Raw genomic sequence first — 13030 nt, 5'->3', positions numbered from 1 at the left:
AAATCAAAAATGTGATTATTTTAAAGGTAGTTGAAAACAATTAGGGTGGGTTGCCTCTAAAAATTATTCAATTGTTACGTAACCCACCCTAATTGTTTTCAACTACCTCTAAAATAATCACATTTTTGAATTTATCTGTCTCTGAACTCCACTCAACTATCACGTCACCCTTTATTCTAATGCTTAATAACCTCTGACCTTTCCTTGCCCATATATATATATAGTTATCATCGATGACAATCATGTGTTCCATCAATATCGTCATCATCATCGAAAGAATAAAAAGCAAATTAAACTAATTCTTTTGCCTACATTCCAATACATAAAACTTTTAATAATAATTTGTTTATTTATATACAATATGTCTACGACTGCAAATGATCAGTCTCTTATTGGCATATGTGCATACTATGAAAACTGTACTAGCTTCGTGTCCTGGAGTGAAAATCGACTCCTACTGACGAGTCTCTAATGATATTTACTGTGCGCGCTAGATTTTACTAACCACCTACTAACCATGTTTGCGTACAATATGACTATGTTACCACAACGTTTTCATTTCTTCTCATACATCTCATCGAAATAAAATCAAAACTGAATTTGTTACAATTAATTATCCTTCCAAGATTTCAATTTCAGTTGATGTTTTAAGTAAGATCTTTTTGTAAGTGTATTTGCACCAGTTTAACACGTTGATTTTATTTCCTTACAAGAGAGAAAGATTTTGTTGAATCTACTTTCTAGATGGCATGTGATCACTGAAAGGAAAACTAAACTACTGATTATCAGCTAGTAGAAAATGGAAATCATAAAATCACAAACCAAAATAAAGTATCATGTAGTTGTCATTTGGTACATTTACACTTCACTGGTATCATTTCATTTACATATAAACTTTGAATAAGTAACATGCTGAATAATCAATTTTATACATGTTACCAGTTAAGAAACATAAGAGACATTCATTTTTATACCTCCCCTTATTGTGATTATTCAATTATGTTCATTTTTCTGTTGTTAAAAATTCAACTAAACACATTGCAACGTTACTTTTTTAATAATCAATATCTGTGTTGTCAAGTCAAAGGAAAAAGTCGTAAGAATCGTTAGTGGTTTTGTCAATGAATGACACAATGATGGTTTTAATCATCCTATAGCTAGTTGATAGTATTCTATGTGAAGGGGAATGATGACAACTATTCTCAAATCTAATTCTATTATACAAATCAATGGATAAATGACGCCAACAATACAGGTCATATAATTGATATATCACTAGAGTTATCTAATTTCTATTCGGATTACCCTAGGAAGGAGCAGTAGTATTATGAGTTTTATCATTTGAAGATATTTCTTCTAAAGATTTCTAAAGGATCAACAACACTATCTCTTTTGAGTATATGTCTAGCTATCTTTAGCTGTTACATCATTAAACACTACGGAAACCTTTTTATTACCAGTTCTCAGGATCATGCTAAGAACTTTCAGGATGTACATTTCTCTTTAACATTGCAGTAATTATCTGCTCAATCACTGAATATGAAGTAGTCAGTTTGTTTGATACCAAATAAAAGTAATTTGACGTTTTTATATTGTTTCCACAGCAGTTCATTTATAGTTACATACTTATGATAATCTTTGATTAGGAATTTATTCTGACATAAATTCACTTAGGATATTCATCATCTATCAAAATCAATTGTTGAAATTAATTTTCATCAAGTAGATTGTGTTTAACACTTTCAATTTCTCATCTGTTTGTAATTCTATTGATCGTTTGAGGACATTCGTTGATGATTTCATTTTCAGAGTTCTTATAAATTCTGATATGTATGCTCTGTTGAAGTGAGCCTGTACGTCAATGTCTTTTTAGTTTATTAAACAGATATCATTGTAAGACCACTTTCAATGTTTAAATATGAACGTAAAAGTGAAAAAACAAACAAACAGAGTTTCGGTTATATCCATGTTCTGTCAAAATTTGTTTATCAAGATACATTTCATCAAGAAGACGACATTGATTTATGAAAGTTTCAATAAACCATCGTTTATCATATTGTAGTATGACTGTTAGTGGATTTTATTAGGCTTCGATTGATCCATTCTCATATCATATGTGCATATATCTATAAGTTGATAGATTTCAAAGACTTCAATATCAATAACTGACTGTTTATGAGTTTACACTGGAACTCTGAAACAAAAACCGAAAAATATTAAATAGATGAGTTGTGCAAATTGATGAGATTTCATTGAGATCATTAACCGATCAATGTTGAACTATCATACTAGAAGGAGACGGTCACATATTATTTCCGGTTATTCAACTGTTCATTACCCATTAATCGCTTCATCATGATCCCAAATAAGATCACAAATCAATTCATTGAATAATTGATTCCGTTACAAGCATCAAATATAATCACTATTAGTTTTCCTCCTTTATGCAAACTGATCAAATCAATATTCATTTTGTTTATACTAATTAGTATTTTCTTGAATACATCTCTACTTATTGTCATTACTCGATAGCCAATACCATTGGTAACATTCAGTCAGTAAAATACTCTTGGTTACGGGTACTTACTTACCTACTTACTTACTTACTTACTTACTTACTTACTTACTTACTTACTTACGTCTGTTACTCCCAACGGAGCATAGGTCGCCGACCAGCATTCTCCAAACCACTCTGTCCTGGGCCTTCTTTTCTAGTTCTATCCAGTTCTTGTTCATTCTTCCCACGTCTGTCTCAATTTCTCGGCGTTATGTGTTCTTTGGTCTTTCTCTTCTGCTTTGACCTTCAAGATTGCATGTGATGGCTTGTCTTGTGTCACAATTGGGTGATTTCTTCAAAGTGTGCCCAATCCACTTCCAGCGCTTCTTCCTGATTTGTTCCTCCGCTGGAATCTGGTTTGTTGTCTCCCACAGTAACTTGTTGCTGATAGTGTCTGGCCATCGGATCCGAAGTATCTTGTTTACAGTTACTTGATTCAATAATTATGTAAACCTATTTTTCTTTAGACAAAAAACGGAATGTCACCTTTTTGTTCAAAAACGTAACATGTTATTTGTTATACAGAAACACACTAAAACATCAGTCAAATAAATATTGGTAGACTAATTATCATTGTGGATTTTTAAAAGAATTATATACTCATTAGTCTTCATTTCAATCTACGGTTGATGTTCGAAAAAAAATTTTAAGAGAGAGGTTCTATATAAGCGAATATGTTCAGTGGCTAGTAGTGGAATCCAGAATGCACGTTACATCCTACTTAAAACTTGTCAAACTCAAAAAATCCAAGGGAGAAACGTTCAGACTCCACATGTCAATAAAATTAACAAATAATATAATGTCTGCTATCATTTTGAAAATTACACATGACTATATATTATTACAAGTCGTAACCACGGCTGATAACTACACACCAATATCTAAGCGAAAGAAATTTGATTAGATTATGCATATTTCAACTGATTTTAGAGTTTAAATCCTCAACTACTGCAATTAATCAGTTTTAATTAGGATAAACGTCAATGAATAGACTGAAATGATTTAACAAAACAAACGATGACAATCAATGAAACTATGGTTTGATCAACGTTTGACTGCTACTGAAAACTCGTAAATGGTCGGTGACCACTCAGTTCTTGATATAGGACTCTCCAGAAGTGCTTATTCACGATTCCGCACGTATAATACCAGCAAGATCGTTCAGACGTTACGTGTTTGCACGCGAATCTGAAGATTTCGCGTTCGAGGCCCGTAAGTGAGATTGTGAATGAATTCTGCTAAGAACCTCATACAATGATCAAACGGTCGTCCAGTGCTTTCAAGTTTTTAATGGTTTTCGAACATTGGTCGATTCATGATTTTACCGATCGTAACAATGGCACGTGAAACTCGTGCGAACAGTCTAGAATACTTGACGGTCCTGCTTCCTGCCTTAGCCAGCCTGTTAAGTAAAGAATATCAATAATATTCCCCGTGCTATGAATCGCTTATTTCAAACATGCTGAGTTTATATACCAAACAGACAGACCATATCGTACCATAAAAAAGGAAGCAACATTTCTACAAGATTTAGTCAAATGTGACTGTGAATAAGGGTAATATTAATTGATAGAAAAGGATTACCTTAAAAATGATGAATCGTACAATAATAGTTCATAGGTCAAAATAAAACTCATGATTGCAGGAACATGAATATGAATAGTTCAGTTATTCAACATTTATGCGATAACAATTAAGCGTAGTATTTGTCCAAAAACGGATCTCAAATGATACCATTCATAATTTTTATCGAGACATAAGAAAATGGTCATTTTTTTCATCAGAGCAATTGGTTACCTGGATTGAACGAAGTGATCTAAATAAAAGCTAATCACACTTTGAACTACAACTTTGCTAATGATTATTAACTCAGTTAAGTAAATTTATCTACACTTTACCATATCACGTTACCGGGGAAACAGATGCATAATTGCAAACGGGGCAAGAATATATATTTCTAGTATTGTGGTGTGTGCTACTGATGTTGACAGATATACGCAGCATGTATCATCAATCGAAGGTGAAATGTCTAGCAGAAAAAGGTTATTAAAAACTCAAAACGTTGTAGCTAGACCAACATGGAAAACCTTGAAGCACTGGATGTCGGTTTTCTTCTAATGTGGAACTCCTCAGCAATGCGCATCCAAGATCCCGCCTCGGAAGGTTCGAACGCTGGATCTATCGATGTGGTGCACGAACGCTTAACCACTTGACCACTGAAATCCTTGGCATGCAACGGTGTTAACAATATAAATTCAACCAATTCACGAAACTGATCGACACATCCACCATTTTCATCCGTGAGTTACTAACTCACAACAGACCTAGGTGAACACTAATGCCACCACTCATCGTCGCAGCTACTAAAACTACTATTATATCGACAAAAACTTCATCTGATATTAATAGAAATAATTTCTTGATTATTATTGTAGAATGCAATACTGAAATAATTTGACGCATATTGAATCTAACTAATTTTCGAATCATTCAGTTATCTATCATGGTATTCATCGCTTATATTCACTGAAGAAGAACAATGGAATTGATTGCACGAAGTTCACATTATAGTTGAAGAATACCCGTCACCAATATAAGATTTTTATTCAAGTGATCTCTGCATTGTTACAAAATGTCCAGCAAATTTTCGGCATATAATTAAATGTAAGAAAAATGTTAAGTGCTGAATTATTAGTAATGGATTGTCTCTAGAAATTACATTTTTCCGAGTGTCAAATTGTATTCCCAGTGTACTTCTTGTCTCCTCTACCCTGACATTAAATAAAAATGTACATCTCACAGTTCAATAAAGAGTTAACTTACAAATGAATAAAAGCTGTCCACTTCAAAGTGTCAGTGTCGTAACACATTTTATTACCGTATACGTGTCGTTTCATATGTCTTTATTGAACAGTTAAGTAGAGAATATGTTTCCAGAAATACTTGTTGGCATTGGATTTCACATCGGCGAAGAGTTATTCAGATGAATGACAGTTTACTGATATAAAGGTTTTTTCACTTTATTATTATTATTGGCCCACAGTTCCGTCATGTGACGGAAAATTATTCAAAGACCATTCTTTCTTTACTGCTATCTGTAGCTGGAGGCGTTGTAGTAGCAGATTTGGTTTACGGAACAGACAGAAAGAGAATCGTTTTACAAAATATAACCTTTAGAGTAAAAAATAGGTTATCGATGTCCTCAAGTTCTTCGGGATCGATCAAGGAAGTTAAGACGAAGATTTTCAAGACAGTCATTCGCACGTGCTGAATCTGATGGAATACACTAATAGAAAATCTGCACGTTCTGTAATGATAGACGCAATACTAAAGAAATCGAGAACAATAGAATTAGTTTTGTGCATATTTTCTAGAACACATGTACGAGCATTGTGCCTTAAGGCACACCACTTTTGACCGGCTTCCACCAAGGTAGCGTTCCATTGATCCTCACTCTCTGTATGAGGTAACATAAAAAGTTCCCTATCCTTTCCTGTATAGCACATGTTATTCTAAGGTTCCAGAGCTTCAGCTTAAGACCTCGGTGTGAAACGTTGTCAAAGGTTTTGCTAAAATCTATGAATATCACGTCCACAAACAGGCCGTTCTTTAGGGCTGCTGTCAAATCCTCTCTCGCCGGTAGTTAGATACGATCTGTCTCTCAACATCCTTAAATACAGAACTGACTATAGCGTCTCTCCAGTCTCTAGGGAGTTGTGCAAGTGAAAAGGACACGTTGAAGAGCGCCGCGGGCGGTCTGAAAATAATAATAATAATAATCAATAACAGCAAGCGTGGATGTCACCCATCGGTTTCATGTATCCTACAAGGTTTGAGGTTAGTTACCAATGGATGAACTATTTCCTCGGTCACATGTACAGATCCTAAGGCTGGCATCTCGGTGTAAATGAGTCACGTATTTGCTAAACTATACGTAAAGTATACATCATTAAAATAGTTTTGCTAGATCATATTCATTTAGAGAATCCAAATTTTCGTGTAACTGTAATGAGAGTTATACCATTACTACGTTTTGTTCATCATTTAACGTACGAAGCCAATCGCTAAGGACACGTACAGCTATCATATGCCAACTGGCGTTCGTAAGTAAGACGGGATTTAGCTATGTTCCTTTTACATATATTCCGAATTTTTTATATTCGCACTCAAATTACGCCTATCATGTCGACAAGAATAAGTCTCAGAACTGTTACATACGCCTCAACGACTTCCGGGTGTCCTTATTATTCCACGGAGGGCGATGTGATGTCTTACGTGTTGACCATGGAATAAACGGTTGTGTTGCGAACTCAGAAGTTGCCTTTAACTTATTTCATTCTACATGACCAGGATTTTTCTCGAAAACACGCCAACTGGCTCCCGGAAAATTGAGGATGGCCAAAAACGAAGGAGTCTTACAACAACGAGTTAACAACTCCTGTCAACCTTTGGGATTTCCTTCGAGACGGTTGCTAGATACTGAATAAAGGTACAGCACTTTCAGCAGGGAACTCCTAGCTATGTATTGTGTTGTGCGGCATTTTCAACTCACTATAGAAGATCGAGAATTCACTCTTTTCACCGATCACAAACCTCTTACCTTCTCTTTCGGGAGTGATATTTAGCTGGAAATAAATCCCCGAAATCATTAGTCCTGTAAGTCTTCGACATTGAATGCTGACCACACTAGTTTAAATGGGCTCACCTAGCTGAAGGCGGTCGGTCATGCATTCGCACCAGATCACGAGTGGAGGTCCGAAATATCACATTCAAATTTTATCATACTATTCACTTCAAAATGGAATCTCAGAATGCTACATCCTTCACAGATCCAGTCTCATTTGTTAACATTAAACTAAAGTTAGTACTTTCTACATCATACTGCCGCCTCATTCGATTCCTACTATACGAAATCAGCACTGTTATATATTTTGTCACTGTGTTACGAGTAAACTACCTATAGGTCATCAGTTCACCGTGGCAGCCACAAATTCTGTGGACGCATAATTCCAATAGAATAGTCTCTAGCACACTCCCAAGTATAACCCCACTAGTTACTCACTTGAGTGCTGATGTCTTCCAGTTAACCTTGGTATTTCGGCACCGATTATCCGAGAACGACTCCAGTCTACTGAGTACGAGGTCGTGGATTCCAACAGAATATAGTTCACTACATATTATACAGTGTGATACATTGACAAATACCTAAGATATGTCTGGACAAAGGACTATAGCTATTTTTGTAATTTGCGACATTGCGTTGTAGTCAAAAAGTTCAGCGTCAGGTCATTCATAACCTGTTTGTCCAGTTGTCAAATGTATCTTTAGCTTCAGTTTCACCTCGTCAATCATCAGTTAGCTGTGTTCTGAAGCTATGTCAGTTCTTCTCCAGGTTCTCACATCCTCTATTGCCCTTCTGAATATGTTACCGATGTAAATAAGATTGATCTGGTTCCACATGGTGTGATTCGGTGATACTCATGTAGTTGTGTGCATGCGTTTGTGTGGAAATATTGTACCACTTATAATCAACTTATTGAATGCACATAGATTTTTAAATCTCTCACCATTTTATTAATTTTAGCACAAACCTTGCTACAAGGAGGCACCATATATATATATATATATATATATATATATATATATATATGAGTGCGTGGATACTGCTCAGGTGCCCAAACGAAAGCAAATATTTGTCTCAGGGTGAAACACTCAGAGCCTCTGACCTATATGTCTAATCCAGGGGACAGTGGAACAACATAAAGAGATGCAGTCCCATGGTAGCCGGTGACAAACGATAGGTTCATACGTCATTCGTCTCCTCAATATCATTGAGCCTATGTACAACATTAGTTTGAAATCAGGGTTTTCCAACTTTTTAAGGTGACTTATCCGTGTCCACCAACCCGATCTAAGCACCGGACATTCGCTTTCCATCCTCCCAGTTCCGTCAAGAACACCCTCGCCGAAAAGACGCAGTGTGCAGGACTTGCCTGGCACTGGTTGTGTGCACGTAGCCATTTTAGAGCGTTCAGAGAAAAAAGTTGACTCTCACCAACGGGCCAATCAGAGTCATTTCTCTCCATTCTTAGTTTCCTTCTCCCAGTCAATCCAGTCCATGTCGTTTCAACATATCTTCACAACCGTTGCTGTCCATTCCAACTTTGGCGTTTTGATCTGTCGTCAGTGTTGTCAGGTCCTTTCTTGGGCACTTTGTTATGATCGATTGCAGCCTCTCATAGATCTGATTGTTATCAACGTCATTGCCATCGCTGTGGATGCATAAGATTGGATAATAATAATTGTAATCCCATCCATAATTTTGGAGGATGCTCTCTGAATGTGTGGAGCATTTTCCTGTTCGTGACCACAGTACAAAAGAATCTCTCCCGTACCTAACCTTTTCTTTCCAGGTTATGTACAATGGGTTTCGCAGGTTACGATAATCGCCAAGTTGTATCTCCGCATTTCCATAGCTGTTTGACTGGTCCTACTATTCACCACATTGTCCGAATGTTCCATGTACCAATAAAACGTGTGTGGATCATATTTATCTGGTGTCTCCTTGTACAATTTTCATGTGTCTAAATAAATAAATAAAAATTGTTGCTCTGGTCGTTAGGGACGACATTAGTCTCGCGACCTCCGAAGAATATCGGATGTCACCATGAGGAGTTATAATTCTTCCGAAATAAGATCCTTCAACTCGGAGGATAGAGTTTAAGTGGTTTACTTTGTCTACAGTAGTTAGCGCTTATTAAACAAGGCTGTTTTCTACAGAGTGGTTATACTGATCTCACACACAACTATCCTCCTCCACCCTTCCTGAGAACGCCGGTAGCCCTATAAGAGCTAAAGGTGGATTCGCTAGAGTAAACCCGTCTACCTAACGACATGGTGGATGTCTCAGTAAGGATTGGTGCCCTTCTGTTATCACATCCTATGAGGATGCAGTTTGTAATCATTCATACCTTTATAAAACACAAGTGTTTCCAATTGTGGGAAACTGCTCCAATTAAGAACCAAAACGCACTATTTCAATGCAAGCAAGCAACACTGTCAAAGGTGGCACAACCAATATGGCAGCCGCCAGAATAATATCAATTAAAACAAATTAGATACAGTTCAAGAAGAAACATATAAACCTTATGAAAGCGATAGAAAAACTGAGAAAAATATTATGAAATTAAACTTTACAGTCTCAAATGGCAACAAAAAGATTAACATTAATGTGCAAATGAAGAAACCAGTAAGAAGAAAATGCAAGTGTATACATGGAGGGATTTTCACCTTCAAAATGCATGTTACACTGACAACAGTGTGATGCCTCTGTAGTTGTCTCATTTGCTCAGATCTCCTTTCTTTGGTATCTTGATGAGGTATTTTCCTTCCAGTCTCTAAGATTCCTCCTGTGAAGAACGTGAAGCATACTTGAAATTGTCACATCTTTTCAGGATGTGGTGTGTTATCACTTATACCTAGTTCTACACCTAGTATAGTAGATGTGCCTAGTGACTTGCGCAACAGTTTCGTGTTCTCATTGTATTATTTGAAGTGCATGAACTATTGAGTTTAACCATAAAAACACCGTGGTTACCTAAAACCTAATATGATAGAATGAGCATTTACCTGTTTCTTATGATAAGGTCGATAATGGATCACTATAAAGTGTTGCAAATCCTGTTCCCTAGATTACTTACCACATTCGGTGATGTCATGTTATCCGATATATTGCTTACGAAAGCTAATTGTCCTCAGTTTTGTGGTATTGACAATTTATGGTGTCCTTGACATGGGTTTTCGGACATACAGTATCTCCTATGCGCAACTATTGACGGGGTGATCACCATTTTAATGAGAGCGTTATAGTACTTACTTAGCGGAGTTAGTTTACTATTTATATCTGCAGTCACTTGTTTGGCGCCGATTTTCAGTGTTTCTGTCTCTGATTTCCTAGATAGGGGGTTAATGTGTTTTTTTATATAAGCAACGTTTATTACCGCGAGTTTTTATGTGGCTGGGTTCGCGTCTTCCACTATTGGTCTGCTTTGTGATGGTCGATGCTTATGCATTTGCACAGGATGTTCAGCATGGCGTAACCACTCGTGATCTGGTGTGAACTATACTATGATGTGTTCAGTAGAACTACGGTCAGTATCTGTATTGAATGCTTACAGAACTATCTATTTCGGTGATTGATTCACCACTAAATTGTGGTAGTGGTCAATATCTTATTAGAACTGATTGTTCGCTACACGTCATCATGGAGTGGCATCAGCACTTATTTTATTACTGATCCCAACAAATACATACGTCTTCTGATGGGTTGTCACTAAAGTGCCCTACTAATTCGTTCAAACCATTTTCCATATCATATGTGATATTCATAGCTTGAACAAACTGAATCTTGATTTTAAGGTTGGGATGTTGAACAACCGGGGTAATATTATCATAGTTGGGTGACGCATGTTCACTAACTACATTTCCTTAATATTTTCATCTGATCTGCTTGATTCAGATCACCTAGATCCATCGCATGTCATTTCTCCCACTGCTAATATATCGTCTGGCTCAGTAACGTGTCTAAAGAACAGAACAGACTATGGTAGTTGGTCAATACTAGGCTACCTCACAAAGAAGTATGCCAGATAAGTTAGTTATGAGAGGCATCACTATTTTAAACAGTAACAGTGAGAGTTGTACTAGATAGAAGATTGTTAAATTCCTAACACGAGAAAAAGCGAAAAGTTCAAACGGATCGCAGTATATTACGATAATATCGCTTACCATTTTAGTCGATCAGAAGCGTGACTTACTACTGATCACAAGAGTGTGATCCCATATTTTTTCGAATCGACTTGAAGTTCACCGTTAGGCGACATACAGTCATCATCAATAAAAACTCGTGAACGCTTTTACGAGGTATTATTCATCATAAATACTCAAAAATTAAACAACGTGATCTGGTAGTTGTGCATAAATCATTCTGCAATTATGAGACGAATGACAGAAATAAATCTCAAGGAAGGGAACAGAAAGTTGTGTTATTTGTTCATCAGAAATCAGAAATGACCAACAGAAAAATTATGAAACAAATAGATAGCTTAACTAAATGATTAGTCACAGGGTTTCGCGTATACAAGTGAAATCGTGATGCACTGAAAATAGATTTGTCTGATGCTCGCCTTTATACCAAAGCAGTTCAAAATGGATTTGTGGAGACTACACAACAGACATAGTTCTATGAATACAGTTGCATAGGGATGCGTGTCAATCCTGAAACAAGCTGGAGAACGGGTTTAGTCAATAGACTGTGTATCCATCACACTTATCAGCTCTTATGAGGAATGTTATATTAAGAGGACAAAATGTCATTCTTCCAAGCCCGGTCGTCTATTAACAGCAAAATACATAACATTTAAATGATCAGCTTGCGAATACTTTGTTGGGTCTGCCTACATACATATACGAAATCTGAATATATGAATTTAATTCAAGTGTCTATTGAAACTTATGTGCACAATAGGTCATTCAATAACTCACTTGATCAATCTTAAATCTAGTTTAAGGCAGGATATGTTTCGAATTTTCACCCTGTACAAATCTATGAACTTATGGAGGTGCCTGTATTTTGAATTATGCATTATTATTATTGTGTCCAGAAGACATGGCAAAGACTAAAGCTAATTTCACTCCAAATATTCATCCAGATAGATATTTAAATCTCATAAGCTGGTCAAGTCACCCGGGAAAATTAACTTGATAGAACATCAACAGATTTATGTATGTAGGTGAGTATGTGTTGAGCAATTCAATTAATCAATTCGAGCTACTGTTCCTTTAACACAATCAGTGCAGCTAGTCATCAAGCGTATAGCATCGAACGGTCGTTGCAGGTCTGTCAACTCCAACGTCATCACTTTACTTCAGTCAGAATATATTATGTGGAATCCTCGCAAAGTATTTATGTGAAATGTCAATAATCGAAACCATTTAAGATGAGAGAAGTTCGAAGCTTATCACACTAATCAGTCAATTCGTCACTTTCTCCATTCATTTGTCTTTCGTTTCTTCTTTACAAATGTAATCACAAATTATGTAGTTCAATTTCGCTCAAACTGCATGACGCTAACTACTGACTGGTGACTCGCACAAATTAATGATACCATCTAGAAGTATATTCATCGTAAAATCTACATTATAATCTGGTATCACATGAGCGAAGTGGCAGCTTTCTTAGGTTAACCAAGGTCTTTGTAATTACACTCTCTCAACATTGGTAACAATCACTCTCTACTTGTACAATTTTCTTGGACATGGTTTTTCATTTTCATGTACATCTCATTCATGTGCTTCGATTTCTCGATTAAATAAACATAAAACTAATAAATTTAAACTATTTTTAACTTCTTTTTCTTTGCATAAACAATCATAACTTTGGAACAAATATTTTCATCTTGTCAATAATGGACA

This window comes from Schistosoma mansoni (assembly GCF_000237925.1).
Source record: "Schistosoma mansoni, WGS project CABG00000000 data, chromosome 3 unplaced supercontig 0083, strain Puerto Rico, whole genome shotgun sequence".
Classification (NCBI taxonomy): domain Eukaryota; kingdom Metazoa; phylum Platyhelminthes; class Trematoda; order Strigeidida; family Schistosomatidae; genus Schistosoma; species Schistosoma mansoni.
Note: the sequence above shows the minus strand (reverse complement) of the source record.